The sequence below is a fragment of the Hydra vulgaris genome, chromosome 12, assembly GCF_038396675.1.
Source record: "Hydra vulgaris chromosome 12, alternate assembly HydraT2T_AEP".
Lineage (NCBI taxonomy): Eukaryota > Metazoa > Cnidaria > Hydrozoa > Anthoathecata > Hydridae > Hydra > Hydra vulgaris.
In genome coordinates this window covers 28,610,001-28,624,469 of record NC_088931.1, presented here as the reverse complement: position 1 = coordinate 28,624,469, position 14,469 = coordinate 28,610,001, and the positions used below count along the sequence as shown (strand labels likewise).

The 14,469-nt window shown below is 23.3% G+C and overlaps 1 long non-coding RNA gene across 3 annotated transcripts in view; it reads left to right on the top strand.

Annotated features, from left to right (window-relative positions):
• The first annotated feature begins 1,946 nt into the window (after positions 1-1,946).
• LOC136088631 (uncharacterized) overlaps positions 1,947-14,469 on the top strand; it is an 18,387-nt gene continuing 5,864 nt past the window's right edge. The window contains exons 1-3 of one of the 3 annotated variants that reach the window (XR_010642331.1): positions 1,947-2,043; positions 8,363-8,573; positions 8,849-8,918. This is a non-coding gene — a long non-coding RNA (uncharacterized LOC136088631). The remainder of the gene's footprint in view (positions 2,044-8,362; positions 8,574-8,848; positions 8,919-14,469) is intronic. The other 2 variants (XR_010642332.1, XR_010642333.1) reach the window with 2 other exon arrangements.

Here is a 14,469-nt window from a genome sequence, read left to right as displayed (position 1 = left end):
GAAAAGGCAATGAAAACTTAATAGAATGCATACAGATAGTATAAAAAAAATATTTTAATACAGTTATGTTTTATAACTTCTTTTTATTGCGGCTAATTTAAAACTTTTAGACTTAGCATCAAATTGTATATAACATACAAAAATCTCAGAGTTTGTTCAGGTTATTTTTGTTGATGATTTATTTATTTTAAAATGACCATTTTAATAAATTGCAAAGTTGTATTAAATATGCTATTTTTAAGTTAGAAATAGCATTTAATTTTGATAAGATACAGATGTTTTAAGTAATATCAAAATTAATAAAACATAATAAGCCAGACTAAATTTAGTCTGTTAACAGACTCAATTTTATTTATTTAAAAAACTTTAAATACCTTACCCTAATTATCAAGCAAATACTTCAGTATAAAATCTTCGACCAATAATGAAAGTATGCATTATGTTTTTTTTTGTATAAAAACACGTTTGGATAAAAAGCCTAATCCATCTTTTTGAAAAACTTCCAATTTTAATAGGAAAAGTATTAAGTCCTAGTTATGAAGTTGGTGTTATATATTTAATTCTAACATTTATTCTTTATCATATATTTTTATTTATTTTAATAATATGTATTTATGCATGTATATATGGGTAAATTTATGAATATATATAAAAGAAATATATACATTTTATATATGTGTATAAAATGTTTATATTTCTAGTCCTAATTTTAGAGTTGGTTTTGTATATTTAATTCTAACATTTATTATTTATCACATACCTTTGATATATATTTTTTTTATTTTAATATTATGTATTAATGCATGTAATTATGAATATATATATAAGATGTATATACATTTATATATATATTCATATATATATATATGTACATATATATGCATATATATATATATATATATATATACATATATATGTATATATATTTTATATATATATGCATTTATATACATATATATAAATATATATATATATATATATATATGTATATATATATATATATATATATATATATATATATATATATATATATATATATATATATGTATATATATACATATATATACATACATTATATATATATATATATATATATATATATATATATATATATATATCTATAATGTATGTATTATATATGTATTATATATATATATATATATATATATATATATATATATATATATATATATATATATATATATATATATATATGTAAATATATGTGTGTGTGTGTGTATATATATATATATATATATATATATATATATATATATATATATATATATATATATATATATATATATATATATATATATATGTATATATACATATAAACATATATATTTGTTTATAAATGTATATATATATATATATATACATATATATATACATATATATATACATATATATATATATATATATATATATATATATATATATTATATATATATATATATACATATATTATATATATATATATATATATATATATATATATATATATATGTATTTATACATTTATATATACATATATTATATATATATATATATATATATATATATATATATATATATATATATATATATATATATATATATATGTATATATATATGTGTGTATATGAATATATATATATATATATATATATATATATATATTTATATATATATATATATATATATATATATATATATATATATATATATATATATATATATATATATATATATATATATATATACATACATATATATATATATGCATATAAACATATATATTAGTTTATAAATATATATATATATATATATATATATATATATATATATATATATTATATATATATATATATATAATATAAACATAGATGTATATATAAATATATATATATATATATAATTATATATATTTATATATATATGTAAATAAAACGAATGATGTCTTTTTTTCAGATGATCTATTACAATGACTTCACAATCTTGGGCTTAAGTTGTTTATTTTAAAAACAGATTGAAGCAGAGGCAGTTGCTCTATGTTGTTGGGTAGAAAATGGTTGGTTATTTTTGTCAACTGGTGTTCATGCAATGAAAGCTGCCTGCAATAGTTTTCCAATTAGTTATTCATGGAACAAGCTTAGAGTTAAAAGAATTAAAGTTACTGGAGGTCATTAAATTTTACAGTACTCATTGCTATTTTAATTGTTTTATATGAATAAAAAAACTGTTATGGTTTTATATTAATGGTGAAGTACTATATCAAATAAACATCTTATAAATCTTATTTTTATTTTGGGATAAGTAAAATTTTGAATCTGTTTATTGTATTATAATTGCCTTAATGTATATCGTAATCTGTTTGTACTGGGTTTATATTTTTTGTTTTTACATTTTTGTTTATAGTGGTTTTACTAAATAATTACTTATTAGTATCTATTATTAGATAAAGAAGTAAGCGAAGGATTTAATTTTACGACTACAGAGGACTCCGAAAAATAAAGAAAGTAATTATGTTAGTGAATGATTGTGTTTCTCTTTGCATTTAACTTTTTATATGGTGACGAATAAATAAAACTTAATAATAACTATTAGTCATATCTGATTTTAATAATACTGTTTAAATTTTTTTGACATGTTATAATTTGATTTTAGGTGTAAGTTTATTTAGTAAAGTTCTGGTGGATGAAAGATAGAGGAATGATATGTTTTTAACTGGTTTCCATCTTATGAACGAAGTACATTATATGATTTAAATTGATGGTTTATAGTTACAACTATTCAAGTAAGTATAATTTAGTTAATTTATGTATGGAATTGTGACTATTTTTAATTGTAAAATTTGACTTCCATAAAATGTATATATCTATATATATATATCAATATATATATATATATATATATATATATATATATATATATATATATATATATATATATATATATATATATATATATATATGTATATATGTATGTATACATAGATATATATAAATAAATATATATATATATATATATATATATATATATATATATATATATATATATATATATATATATATATATATATATATATATGTTTATATTTATAGATATATCTATGTATACATATATATATATATATATACAGCATTAACATTGTTGATAAATTCAGAACTCTAACAATAAAAACAAAATTATTTACGTTGGAATCTACATAACTGCAAAAATTTATGTTTTTTTAAAATTTTATTGTAAACAAGAAAAAAAATATTTATAATTTTTTTTAAATCATTGTAAAAGTAACTTAAATGAAATGAGCTATCTTACAATAATTTAGATTTCAAAATTGCCCATATATATTTTCAACAGCGTTAAGGTCTGGACTTTGTGGCGACCATTTAAGGATGTTAGCTTTACTTTTTTTTTAGGAACTGTTGTGCCACTTTGCATGTGTGTTTAGGGTCGTTTTCATGGTGAAAAAAAAATTTGCGATCAATTCTTAAACGGATTGACATAAATTTTTTGAAAGCCAATCAACATACAACTTCCCTGTCATTATACATTCAACATTCACCAGTCGTCTTACACTATTTGAATCAAAACATCCCCTAGCCATAGGCGAGCCACCTCCATGCTTGAATGTTTTTGTAAGATATCTATTTAAGAATGCATCACAAGGTCTGCGCCAAACTCTTTGTAGTTTTTTAGGCCAAGTATTTGACATTTATTCTTATCAGATTATAACACTAAGTTCCAAAATGCCTTACACTTGTTAATATGCAGTTTTACAAATCCTAACATTTTTTTTTTGTTTATACTTTTCTGAAGGAGGTTAATTTAAACCACCTAAATTTTTGAACCATTTAAATTAAGTCTTTTCTGTACAGTTCGAATCGAAACATTTAAATAGGGATTTTTAACAATCTGTTTTGTGGTTATTGTCAAATTCTTTTTTCTATCAGTGCAATTAGGATATTGGTTCTTGTTGAAGTCTTAATGGGGCGACCATGTCTTTTTCGATTTTTGGCAGAACCAGTTGCTTCATATTTCATACACATCTTCATAACACCGCTTACTGATATTTGATATTTTTCATCACATTGCTTGTAGGTTAGGTCCTTTTTTCGATCACAAGTGACCGAGATCTGATGTCCAATGAATAATTTTGATGATTAACCATTACTATTATTTTAACTTTTTCTAAAAAAATTCTAAAAAATATAGTTTAAAATGCTTATTGTTAATAACTTTAACAAAATATTTTTGATGTTAATACTTTTAAGTAAATAGTTATTGACAAAGCATTATTTTTCATAATAAAAATGTAGATGTTTCTTACTTTTGTCACATTTATTTTAGACAGAAAAACTGTAAGTTAGCAAAGTTCATTTAATAGAGTTACTTTTGCATTGAGTTGAAAAGGGTTATAAATGTTTTTTTTCTCTCAGGAATCAAATTTGAAAAAAAACATAAAACTTTTGCAGTTATATAGATTCTAACGTAAATAATTTTGTTTTATTGTTTGAGTTTCGATTTTATCATTAATGCTACTTAATTTTGCCTGTGACTGTTATATATATATATATATATATATATATATATATATATATATATATATATATATATATATATATATATATATATATATCATATATATATATTTATATATATATATATATATATATATATATATATATATATATATATATATATATATATATATATATATATATACACAGTAAACTCCCGGTTATTCGAACCTCCAAGGGGTATAAGAATTTGTTTCGAATAACCCAAAACTCGAATAACTGAATATGCTCTTAAAAATGACCTACTTTAAGTTTCTTATAAAAATTTTAATAAAAAGACCCTTGGAATTTGGTGCTACTTCAGTTTTAACCTTGTAAAATAATAAATATTTTACAATTCGTTGAAAATATAGTCCTTTTTTTTTTTTTTTTTTTTTGTTCCTTAAATGTGTTTTTTTATCTTCAAGGGGAGCAAAATTGTTTCCAACAACTGCAGGTTCAAATAACTGCATTTCTGCATAACAGCATTTGCATGAGTTTGTTATAGAAAATTCACAGGAAATGAAAATTACTTCGAATAAGCAAATTTATATATATATATATATATATATATATATATATATATTCACTGTGTGACAAAAGTTATCGTACGCTAAGAAAAAAAAAATAATATTCAATATAGACACAATTTTTCTGCTATATTTAATGAAAATTATTATAATTTTTTTTTTAATAGTATTTATTTTGGTAATTTCTAAATTTTTTGGAATTTATATTGAAATAACATTAAAATTAGGCTCAAAATTTAAAAAAAGTACATTAAAGATGATGACAAAAGTTATCGTACACTTGGCGTATACTAATATTTATTTAACTCCAAACCGTTATGTCCACCATTTTTCATACATTTTTGAAAATAAAGTAAACTATAAACACTTTAAGATTATTTTCAATTGTTTTAAATGAATTTTTTGGTTAAAAAAAAGTAAAATGAGCTCGAAATGGGTTAAGACCACGGTAGAAATTCGTAAGCTAATAACTAAGCATTGGAATGAAGGAAAATCGTTAAATTGTATTGCAAAAATTGTTGATTCTAAAAAATCCACAGTTTCTTCAATTATTAACAAGTTCAAAAAAACAGGAAATTTAGCTGATTTGCCCAGAAGTGGTCGTCCAAAAAAACTGAATAAGCGTGCTGAACGAAGCTTAGCTTCCACAATCAAGAAAAATCGTTTTGTAAGTGCCAAAACTTTAGCTTGCAAAATAGAAAACGATTTGGGGGTTAAAATTAGTCCAAAAAGAGTCATTCGAAGTCTTAAAAGACAAGGAATAGTGAGTCGCGTTCCAAGGTTCCTTGTATTAGTGATAAAAATTGTAAGCTTCGATTAAACTATGCTAAAACGTACATTGATATGCCAGACTCATTCTGTAATAAAGTCTTATAGACAGATGAGTCTAAATTTAATGTAAAAAGATCTGATGGTAGAATTCGTGTATGGCGTTCATCAAAAAATTGCTTAGAAAATGGAACTACAGTCCGAACATTTAAACATGGAAATGGATCAGTAATGGATTGGGGATGTATGTCGGCAGCAGGTGTTGGAAAGTTAGTATTTATTGAAGGAAATATGGATGAACATTACTATAAATGTATTATTAAAGAAAATGTTGAACAATCAGCACGTAATCTTTGTATTGGTGATGACTTCGTTTTTCTTCAAGATAACGATCCCAAACATAAGGCCAAAGATGTGATGGAATTTATGGAAAAAAAAGATTGGGACATACAAAATCATCCACCTCAAAGCCCTGATTTGAATGTAATAGAACATTTATGGGATGAAATCGATAGACGAATAGATAGAACAGGTGTAAATACCATTGAACAATTAAAAGTCCAAATTATAAAGACGTGGGAATCAATCGATCCGTCTATTACAAAAAAACTCATTGAATCGATGCCAAGACGTTTTGCTGCTGTTGTAAAAGCTAAAGGACAAAATACACGATACTAAAATATAAGTTTAGTTCCCATAATATTTATCAAAGTGTACTATTTTGAAAGCGTACGATAACTTTTGTCACCTTCATTTTGTTACTTTTCTTGCTTTTTCATCAAGATATTAAAATAAAATTTTTTTCTTGTTCTGTTTTTTCAATTTTTGTTTAAATAATTATAAATCAAATAGTTTTTATTCAGTTTTTAACTTGTTCCTTGCATATCTTTTATTCTAAATTAAGAGTTAGTAATTTTTTTAAAGTGTACGATAACTTTTGTCACACAGTGTATATATATATATATATATATATATATATATATATATATATATATATATATATATATATATATATATATATATATATATATATATATATATATATATATATATGTATATATAATATATATATATAATTTATATATATATATAATTTATATATATATATAATTTATATATATATATAATTTATATATATATATAATTTATATATATATATAATTTATATATATATATAATTTATATATATATATAATTTATATATATATATGTAATTTGTTTATCTATATATTTTATATATAATAATAATAATCCATTTATTTAACCATAAAATATGAAAATTTACAATAATATTTATAATCTCACATAAATAAGGTTAGGTGTCACTCATATAGTTAAAAATAGTCAATGGAGTGACACCTGAACCTATAATTATAAATTATATATATAAATAAGTTATATATATATATATATATATATATATATATATATATTTATATTTATATATATATATATATATATATATATATATATATATATATTTATATATATAAATATATTTATTTATTTTTACTTTTTAAATTTAATAATAATTATACTAATTTAATAACATTTTTTTTTTACGTTTGCTTTCAGAATACTAATGGTACAAGTTTTGTTTTTTGATTTAGATTCTGTATCTCAATGATATCCTGGCCTATCGATACGATATCCTGTTAATTGTAGTTTTATATATTGCATAAATATATATGCAAACACTCACACACATAAATTTTAAAGAAAATATTTATATTTTTATATATATATATCTATAAATTGTATATTTTAAGCTTATTTATATTTATCATTGTATATTATGATATATGGGTAAATTTATGAATATATATAAAAGAAATATAATCATTTTATATATGTATATATAATGTTTATATTTCTAGTCCTAATTTTAGAGTTGGTGTTGTATATATAATTCTAACATTTATTATTTATCATTTACCTTTGATATGTATTTTTATTTATTTTAATATTATGTATCAATGCATGTAATTATGAATATATATATATATATATATATATTATATATATATATATATATATATATATATATATATATATATGTATCAGAAATATATACATTTTATTTATACATATATATATATATATATATATATATATATATATATATTTATTTATTTATTTATATATATGTATATATACATATATATACATACATTATATATATATATATATATAATATATATATATATATATATATATATATATATATATATATATATATATATATATATATGTATATATGTGTGTATATGTATATATATATATATATATATATATATATATATATATATATATATATATATATATATATATATATATATATATATATATACATATATATATATAAATATACATATAAACATATATATTTGTTTATAAATGTTTTATATTTTATATTAATTATAAACAATTATATATATAAACATATATATAATTGTTTATAAATAATTATATATATTTATATATATATGTAAATAAAACAAATGATGCCTTTTTTTTTAGATGATCTATTACAATGACTTCACAATCTTGGGCTTAAGTTGTTTATTTTAAAAACAGATTGAAGCAGAGGCAGTTGCTCTATGTTGTTGGGTAGAAGATGGTTGGTTATTTTTGTCAACTGGTGTTCATGCAATGAAAGCTGCCTATAATAGTTTTCCAATTGATTATTCATGGAACAAGCTTAAAGTTAAAAGATTTAAAGTTACTGGAGGTCATTAAATTTTACAGTACTCATTGCTATTTTAATTGTTTTATATGAATAAAAAAACTGTTATAGTTTTATATTAATGGTGAAGTACTATATCAAATAAACATCTAATAAATCTTATTTTTATTTTGGGATAAGTAAAATTTTGAATCTGTTTATTGTATTATGATTGCCTAGATATATATCGTAATTTGTTTGCACTGGGTCTACATTTTAGTTTTTACATTTTTGTTTATATTTGTTTTACTAAATAATTACTTATAAGTATCTATTATTAGATAAAGATGAAAGGCGAAGGATTTAATTTTATGACTACAGAGGACTCCAAAAAAGAATGAAAGTAATTATGTTAGTGAATGATTGTTTTTTTTAAATTTGATTGTAATCAAGAAAAAAAATATTTATAATTTTTTTTAAATCATTGTAAAAGTAACTCTATTAAATGAAATGAGCTATTTTACAATTATTTTAGATTTCAAAATTGCCCATATATATTTTCAACAGGGTTAAGGTCTGGACTTTATGGCAGCCATTTAAGGATGTTAGCTTTACTTTTTTTTGAGGAACTGTTGTGTCGCTTTGCATGTGTGTTTAGGGTCGTTGTCATGGTGAAAAAAAATTTGCGATCAATTCTTAAACGGATTAACATAAATTTTTTGAAAGCCAATCACATACAACTTCCCTGTCATTATACATTCAACATTCACCAGTCGTCCCACACTATTTGAATCAAAACATCCCTGAGCCATAGGCGAACCACCTCCATGCTAGACTGTTTTTGTAAGGTTTCTATCTAAAAGTGCATCACAAGGTCTGCGCCAAACTCTTTGTCCTTTTTAAAGCCAAGTATTTGCCATTTTTTCTTATCAGTCCATAACACTAAGTTCCAAAATGCCTCACACTTGTTAATATGCAGTTTTGCAAATGCTAAAAGTTTTTCTTTGCTTATACGACTAATGAGGGGTTTACTTTTCTGGAAAAGGTTTATTTAAACCACCTAAATTATTAAACCACTTAAATTAAGTCTTCTCTGTACAGTTCAATAGGAATCATTTAATTTAAGATTTTCAACAATCTGCCTTTAGGTTAGTGTTGAATTTTTTTTTATTATCAGTGCAATTTGGATATTAGTTATTGTTGAAGTCTTAATGGGGCAACCAAGTCTTTTCTGATTTTCAGCAGAACCAGTTGTTTCATACTTTATACACATCTTCCTAACACCACTTACTGATATTTGATATTATTCATCACATTGCTTGTAGGTTAGGCCCTTTTTTTGATCAAAAGTGACCCGAGATCTGATGTCCAATTAATAATTTTGATGATAAACCATTATTATTATTTTAACTTTTTCTGAAAATAAATTCTAAAAAATATATTTTAAAATGCTTATTGTTAATAACTTTAACAAAACATTTTTAATGTTGATACTTTTAAGTAAATAGTTATAGACAAAGCATTATATTTGAAAATAAAAATGTAGATGTTTCTTACATTTGTCTTATTTATTTTAGACAGAAAAACTGTAAAATAGCAAAGTTCATTTAATAGAGTTACTTTTGCATTGAGTTAAAAAGAGTTATGAATGTTTTTTCTCTCTCTCTGGAATCAAATTTAAAAATAACTTAAAACTTTTGCAGTTATATAGATTGTGACGTAAATAATATAGTATATATATATATATATATATATATATATATATATATATATATATATATATATATATATATATATATGTATATATATATCTACAAAATTATATAGTTTTGTATAACGTGTGATGCGGAAGTTATCGGACAAAATAAAAACGTCAATAACTTTATTATAAATAAAAAAACTAACTACTATTATATTTTTTTTAAATAAAGCATTTATCTTTTAATAAAAATATATTATTTTTTATATAAAAAAACACCACCATCTGCAATTGATCTTACTTTTGCTCTGACGCCTTTCATATGCGACTGTAAAAAATTTAAATCAATTTTTTGTAGTTTTAGTTTAATGTGATCAATCAAAACTTGCTCTGTTAAAGCTTGCCAATCTCCCTTGTAAACCTTCTGTGCCAAATGTCCCCAAAAATTTTCAATTGTTTGTGCTTGAGGCACATTTGGGGGATTGGATTCTTTATCAACGTAATAGACATATTGGTCCATCCAATTTAGAGAATCTTTAAAATAATGAGAACTTGCTAAATCTGGCCAAAATAAATAGTTAAAGTCTCGGTGATACTTGTGAATAAATGGAAGAAGTCGTTTTTTTAAACATTCATTAATATAGATTGATGAATTGATCGCTACAGCCTTTGAAGTGCGAAACAATGGCTCGGACATACCACGATCAGATATGGCTATCCACATTAATAATTTTTTTGGAAATTTCTCTTTTCCTATAAAACGAACACTTTCTGGGCATGTCTTTTTGTTGTTTGTGTAGTATCCAGAATTTCCAGGCATGCTGTCCCCTGCAAAACAAAAGTATTTTTTGTCATCGATGATTAGAAGCAATTTTGTGTTATAGTGTTGGTTAACTAGTTTCCTGCTTCTTTTCTTTGCCTTTATTTGTTGTTCTATAGTGTATTTTGGAGTCTTTTCACAATTTTTATACTGAATATGCATTCTTTAAACTGACGACCAATTGAAGATTGACTTTCACCGAATTTAATACCTAGTTTTCTCGTACTGACTCCTTTCGATTAGTGACAAGGCTCGTTGGAATTCGGCTGCTACTTCACCAGGGTGCTTTCTATCCTTGTAAAAGGATTGAACATGTTTTACAAGTCTTTTCAGGATATCATATATTGTCCATCGTGCAAATTCTTCATTTTCTTAATGTTCCTTACGATGTGTTTTTTTTTACTTTAAGGTGGAAGTACAAAAACCATTGTTTCGAATAACCGACATTTTGAAGAGACTGTCGGGTTCGAAGAACTGCATTTCTGCATACCTGCATTTAGCATGAGTTGTGTTTCAAAGAATAAAGTTCACAGTTTATAGAACGTTTATGCCTTCGATATAAGACCAGAAAAGCTAATTGTTAGGCTCAAATAAGCGCCATTTGTCCGAATAACTTCCGCGGCACCCGTTATATCTGTATATATACAATAATTATATAATTTTGTACATATATATATATATATATATATATATATATATATATATATATATATATAATTTATATATATATATATAATTTATATATATATATTTGTATATATATATATGTAATTTATGTATATATATATGCAATTTATTTATCTATATATTTTCACCCGTATATATATATATATATAATCGCATCACCCGTTATATTATCCATATATATATGCAAAATTTACTATAATATTTGTAAACTCACATACATTTTGTATACACACACACACACACACACATATATATATATATATATATATATATATATATATATATATATATATTTATTTACCTATATATTTTATATTTAATAATAACTATCCATTTATTTAACTAACAAATGTGAAAATTTACAATAATATTTACTTTCAGACTCACATAATGGTACAGGTTTGGTGTCTCTCTTATGAGTTAGATTCTAGTCATCTGCAGTGACATCCTGGACCTATCGATTCGATATTCTGTTAATATGTATTTTTAGATATTGCATAAATATATATGCATATACACTCACACACATATAATTTATAATGAATATATTTTTATTTTTATATATATATCTATAAATTGTATATGTTAAGCTTTGTTATATGTATATCATATGTATTTTACTGTTTGTATTATATATTGATTTATGGATATATATTGCGTGGGCTGTGTTCTTCTTTCACTTTAGTTTTATTTGCCAATATCAATATATATTACAGCCACGTTTAATTACGTTTAATGTAATTTTGCGATTTGCTTTCAGACTACTAATGCGTACAAGTTTTAGTTCGTTGATTCTACGTTTCTGTATCTCAACCTGATATCCTCGACCGATCGTTTCGAGATCACTGTTAATTCGTACGTTTTATCTAATGCATAACGATATATGCAAATCACTTGCACACACATAGACTGCTTTAACAGAAACGATTTATGCAACGCTTTTTAGGTAACGTTTTTATCTACGCTAAGTTGCGGACGTTTGTTCAACGCTTTTTATGTAACGCTTTTTCAACGTTGTAGTAATGCGACTGCTTTGTAGTAACAAGTCATTTTGGAGATACTGCGAGGGCAGTTTGTTCAACGTTACGCAATTTACGTTTTATCTTCGTCCATTATACAACGTTACATATCTTTAGCACAATCGTTTAATTACGTTTGATCAACGTTTCCGCGACATCTTTATGCAGCCCGCTTTTCAAGCGTTGATTCAACGTTATATGTCATCCTTTGCTGCGACGATCTTTGTGTAAAGAGATTCTCAAAGAAGTCGTTTAAACAACAATGGAAAAGCTTCCAATTCGCGAGATAACCGTGAAAGCATTCGATACACGAATAAAGAATCGTTTAAAAGTTTGCTTAATTTCAACTGTTTATTTTAATTTATTTAATTTTAATTTTTTTTTTTTTAAATAAACCCAGCAAACATGACAACGTTGAATCAACGTTGAAAACCGGTCGCAAAAGATGTTGCGGAAACGTTGACAAAGTAATCGATTTTGCAAAGATATGTAACGTTGTTTAATAGACGTTGATTAAACGTTATTGCGTAACGTTGAAAAAACGTTACTAAATGACGTTACAAAAGCGTCGCAACTAAACGTTGAAAAAGCGTTACAAAAAAGCGTTGTAATAACGTCGCAACTTAACGTTGAAAAAACGTTACTTAAAAAGCGTTGCATAAACGCTGTTAAAGCAGTCTATTTTGCAAGGATTTGTTACGTTGTTAGTAAAACGTCGATTTAACGTGACTCAAAGACGTCGAGTAAAGGTTGAAATATAACGTTGAACCAACGCTTAAATGCGCTGTATAAAATTTCGCCAAATATTATTAAACGCAATTAAACGTGGCTATAATATATATTGAATTGGCAAATAAAACTAAATTGTAAATTTGAGCTAATTGTAATTTGAACAATAATTAATACAAACAGTAATATACAATGATAAATATAAAAAAGCTTAAAATATACAATTTATAGATATATATATAAAAATATAAATATTTTCTTTAAAATTTATGTGTGTGAGTGTTTGCATATATATTTATGCAATATATAAAACTACAATTAACAGGATATCGTATCGATAGGCCACCCAGCAAACATGTCAGCGTTGAATCAACGTTAAAAACCGGTCGCAGCGTAGAAAAAGCGTTACAGTCACAAAAACAACGCGCTTTCAACGTTGAAATCAATGTTTTTTATTGTATACTAAATCGCGGTAAATTTAAACGTTGAATAAGCGTTGAAATTGTAACGTAATTTAGCTTCTCAAACAAAGACGTTTATTCAACGTGGAATCAACTTACGCAAAAAGCCATTTTAAAGACGATTCAAAATCTATGCTTCATCAACGTTTAAAATAAACCGCTTTTTAAACGTCACATTTTCAACGTTGAATAAGCGTATAAATATCAACTTATATTATCTTCTCAAAATACCGCGTTTATTCAACGTTGAATAAAAGTACGCAAATAATCACTGTAAAAAAGTTGAAGGTTTATCAACGTTAGACATTTGCTGCTTTTTCAACGTATTTAAGCTATTTATGAAACAACGCTTATTCAACGTTACATATACCAACGTTGAAAATGTGGTAGTTAAAAAACGTTGAAAAAGTGTTATTTTGCCAACGTTAATTAAACGTTGTTTTGACAACGTTGAGGAAGTGACACATTGAAAATTATTGTCTCATTAACTAGCCATTACAAAAATAATTTGCCGTAAAGAAAAGGCAATGAAAACTTAATAGAATGC